The 4,551-nt window shown below is 31.0% G+C and overlaps 3 long non-coding RNA genes across 5 annotated transcripts; 2 read left to right on the top strand and 1 right to left on the bottom strand.

Annotated features, from left to right (window-relative positions):
- Positions 1–78: 78 nt before the first annotated feature.
- Positions 79–606, top strand: LOC109588001 (uncharacterized). Its single transcript, XR_002187916.1, has 2 exons — positions 79–318; positions 411–606. It is a non-coding gene; the product is annotated as an uncharacterized LOC109588001 (long non-coding RNA).
- An 824-nt stretch (positions 607–1,430) lies between these two features.
- On the top strand, positions 1,431–1,678 carry LOC109588000 (uncharacterized). The gene is made up of 2 exons (XR_002187915.1): positions 1,431–1,504; positions 1,549–1,678. It is a non-coding gene; the product is annotated as an uncharacterized LOC109588000 (long non-coding RNA).
- Positions 1,679–1,786: 108 nt separating this feature from the next.
- On the bottom strand, positions 1,787–4,545 carry LOC109587998 (uncharacterized). Of its 3 annotated transcripts, none has more exons than XR_002187912.1 (4): positions 4,210–4,545; positions 3,074–3,209; positions 2,798–2,963; positions 1,787–1,946 (listed from the first exon to the last, which is right to left on the bottom strand). It is a non-coding gene; the product is annotated as an uncharacterized LOC109587998 (long non-coding RNA). The 3 variants fall into 3 exon arrangements; XR_002187911.1 differs by having other exon boundaries at positions 3,074–3,182; XR_002187913.1 differs by having other exon boundaries at positions 3,074–3,128.
- Between the last annotated feature and the right edge of the window lie 6 nt (positions 4,546–4,551).

Genomic DNA, 4,551 nt, shown 5'->3' with positions numbered 1-4,551 from the left:
CTGATTCACATTCTTTCTACAAATAAATGTATAATTCTTTCTCTTTGTCTCTGTCTCTCTCCCTCTCTCCCCCCCTCTCTCCCTCTTTTAGGTATGATTCCATTAATAAACTCCGTAAAAGGTGTGAGACCATTGATTGAGAGATACAGGACTCACAACAGTTCAAGGACTTCTACCAGTTTACGTTTAATGTTGCCAAAAACTCGGGCAGAAAGGACTAGGCTAGTGACATAATATTATACATGTACATGTACATGTAGGATCATGTAAATTACTGGTCGCTTCAAATTTTTAGACTTGTGGTGTGAATTTTTAAGAGTAAACAATACTTGTAATTACATGTAAAAGTTACATTTTATCTCTTTCTTTCTCTCTCTCTCTCTCTCTCTCTCTCTCTCTTCCTCTCTCAGTCTCATTATAAAAGAGCTGGCAATACCCAAAGACACTTGGAACCTTCTGCTAGAGTGTTCTAACAGGATTGATGCACCATGAGCAATTATGATGAAGATGGTAGGTCTATACTGTATTAATTGTAATGTCCTCCTCTTTTAATAATTTGTATTTTGTACAGCACTTTAATGTATGGCAGCTTTATTTCTTTGTAAATTTTTTGATGATTTTATGCATATACATGTACAGCACTTTACAATGAACATGTACATGTACATTAATGATTGTATGGTTGGTTTATTATTCATAGGTCAGTATATACTCTAACTATGTACATGTACAAATTCCTCAGTTCTTCTTTGTGTCTGATTCAGCACTACTGGAGATACTGGGAAATATATTGGGTATCTGAAAAATACCCAAGGCTATAGCCCAGGGTTTGTTCCAAAAATGGCTCCAAAATCACCCCAAATTTTTATTACATTATTTGATACATATTAATGTCCTTATGCTGTGTATAAAATTTGAGGTGATTCCAACTTCAATTTTTTAAGTTACGGCCATTCCTTCCCCTCTGTCTCTCTCTATCTCTCGTTCTCAGTCTCAATATAAAGAGCAATACCCAAAGACACTTGGAACCTTCTGCTAGAGTTTTCTAACAGGATTGATGACACCATGTGTACATAATGGTTCATAATGGTAAATTTTTTTGGTGAATGGCTATTATCAAAATACCAAATTCACCAAAATTTCCCTCCCCAAAATCACAAGTTCAGATATTTCAAAATGGACATATCTTACAGTATGTGTCATGTATTAACCTTCTCTTTCCTAAGGTTATAGCAAGTTCCTGTTAAAGGTTCAAGTACATTAGGTATGTGTCAATATAGTTATAATTGTTCTCTGTTCTAGTGTGGGCAGCAATGTAGTGCTGCCTCCACATGACATTGCCTGGGATCACTAGTGGCTACTACTGCTAGTGATGCTAAGAGCACTACATACAAGAAGAATAGATACTAACAGTAACTATGTATGATGAATTACATTCCATTGTTAGGTTAGTGACATTAAGAGGATAAGTACAATTCTCTGCTATTGAAGACTACATTGAGAAGTATTCTAAGTATAGTATTGTTCAATATGTTGTCATTGCTATAGGTTAATTGTTTGCTGTTTGAAGCTGTACATTAACTGAAGACTATAAAGAATTACTTACCATTATTATTTATAATTTTAGCATAATTTGTTTAATACACAAAGTTGTCTTTTTATCATTGATTATTATGAATTTTGATTAAAATTATTGCGAGAGCCATTAATGCAGAAACAGGTGCAATGACTTATAAACAGAAATGAGATTCAATCATGAAAAATGACAATAAAATAATAAACACACTTCAGTCATACATGTAGAGTACAAGTCAACAATGATTTTAATTAATTAAACCAGTCTTATAGTGTTACAGTCCTTAGTTCCTAAACCCAGTCTATAGATCTTCAGTATATGAATGAGAGATCAGTCCTTGAGATGATGAGTTCAGCCTCAGGTCCACAACCTATAATAAATAATAAGAAATGATTAATTATTGATAATACAGACATTAAGCTAATTCTAACAAAAAAATTACTTTTGAAATATGCAGCAATTTTTAAAATAGTGAATTTTCCGAAAAAAGCAAAAGCTAAAACCACATGTTTTTTTCCAAAAAATGGCTCAAAAACCACCTCAAAATTTTATTACATTCTCTGATACATATTGATGTCCTTATACTGTGTAGAAAGTTTGAGCTGATTCCGACTTAAATTTTTCAAGGTACGGCCATTTTAAAAAATATGCCAAATTCTGAAAAAATCCCTGTACTATATATAGCCCATGGTTTTTCCAAAAAATGGCTCAAAAATCACCCTCAATTCTTATTAAATTTTCTGATACATATTGATGTACTTATGGTATGTAGAAAGTTTGAGCTGATTCCAAATTAAATTTTTCAAGTTACAGTCATTAAAAAAATATGCCAAATTCTGAAAAAATTCCTGTACTATTATAGCCCATGGTTTTTTCCAAAAAATGGCTCAAAAATCACCACCAATTCTTATTAAATTTTCTGATACATATTGATGTACTTATGCTATGTACAGAGTTTGAGCTGATTCCAAATTAAATTTTTCAAGTTATGACCATTTAAAAAATATGCCAATTTCTGAAAAAATCCCTGTACAACCAAATTAAGATAATAATACATTAATTTTTTTGGCATTTTGCAATCAAAATTTTCAATAGTGAAATGTTTAGTAATACATGCATAGACAAATTTGCCAATTAAAACCTGGTCTAATGTAATTTTCAAGCAAAACCATCAAAATAAAGTACCGCTAAATCACACGACAGTCACATGATTTCAATTACCTGATTGAGTGACTCCAGAGTGAAGTACATGGCAGAGCAGGAGGTGCAGAGAGGCAGGTATTGCTGGGAGACTCTGTCAACTTCAGCCATTACAGTATCAGTCTCCTCCATCTTCCTCTGAACTTCTGCAGCCTCTTCCTTAAGAGTCTCAAGCTCAGTAATGATTCTAAAAATAGACACAACAAAGATTACATCATGTAATAGTTGTTACTATATTTAGATGTATTGTCACTATTATTAGAAGTTACTATTATGTATAATTAGAATTGGGGATACCTGTTGTCGTCTAGGATAGGACAGGGTTCCGGATTGGGTCGTAGCTCTCAACGTCCTAGAGGGATTGAGTATGAAATAATGAGAGTGTTTCCTGACAGGGTTCTTAGTTCTAAAAAAATCCAAAAATATTCCCACGCTGTTGAAAAAAATTCAGAAAAAATTCCAAAAATAAGAATAAAATGATTCAAAAATATTTCCATAATCTCGTAAAAAATCAGAAAAAATTCCAAAAATAAAACAAAAATAATGAAAAAACATTATAACACTCATAATAAAATAATTCAAAAAATTAAAAAAATTAAATAAAAATATGAAAATATTCTTAGGCTGTCGAAAAAAATTAAAAAAAATAATATAAAAATAATCTGACAATATTTCCACAAAAAATCCAAAAAAATTCCAAAAATTAAATTTAAAAAAGCTAAAAATATTCCCACGCTCTCTGAAAAAAATCAGAAAAATTTTCAAAAACAAAAATAAAATAATCCAAAAATATTCCTACACTGCCAAAAAAAATTAAAAAAATTCAAAAAATATAATAAAACTATTCTAAAAATATTTCCATGCTTGAAGAAAAAATCAGAAAAAATTCCAAAAATTAAATAAAGAAAATCCAAATCAATTCCCACACTCCTGAAATAAAATTTTTAAAATTCAAAAATAAAATTAAAAAATTCGAAAATACTCCCATGCTCTCAGAAAAAATCAGAAAAAATTCCAAAAAAATAATTCAAAAAGATTCCCACACTCATGAGAAAAAAATGCAAAAAATTCCAAAAATTAAATAAAAAGAATTCGAAAATATTCCCATGCTCTTAGAAAAAAAAAAAAAAATTAACTCAATCTTTAAAGACAACATAAGGACAAGTACGTGTATATATATCAGAAAATATTACAAAAACTGAGAATTCTCTACTTTTTAAGTTTGGCGAAATTTAGCTAACGCCCCTGTACTATAGTACAGGGACTTTGACCCAATTTTTTATAAATTTAAAAATTTATAAAAAATCCAAATTTAATCGGAATCAGCTCAAACTTTCTACACAACACAAGAACATGCATATGCATCACTAAACTCCATATACACGATTAAAATCAGACTTTAACTAAAACACTCCTCTTTCTCTCTCTCTTACCTGAGCAATGGCCCACTTCACCAAAGGCCCACAAGCTTTACTAGAGTGATATAAAGTTCTCCTTCATTACAATCTGTCTGATACTCTTCCAGTCAGTGTAAGGTTCTCCAATAAGCATGCAGATGCTTTCCAGTGCCATCTTGATGACCTGATGGGGTTGTTCAGAGCCCTCACTTCAACCAGGTGGGATTTCTTAATTCCTTCACAACTGCAATTAATTATTTAATTACATTATTAAATTACAATGATTTGTAATTATCATCAACACAAACGTGTACAAATGATGCAGTTACACAGCATGATTACAATAGCCAGTTATAACATTGTACAAACAAACATCTA

Source organism: Amphimedon queenslandica, unplaced genomic scaffold, assembly GCF_000090795.2.
Source record: "Amphimedon queenslandica unplaced genomic scaffold, v1.1 AMPQUscaffold_12343, whole genome shotgun sequence".
Classification (NCBI taxonomy): domain Eukaryota; kingdom Metazoa; phylum Porifera; class Demospongiae; order Haplosclerida; family Niphatidae; genus Amphimedon; species Amphimedon queenslandica.
Note: the sequence above shows the minus strand (reverse complement) of the source record. Positions and strands in the feature narration are given on the sequence as shown.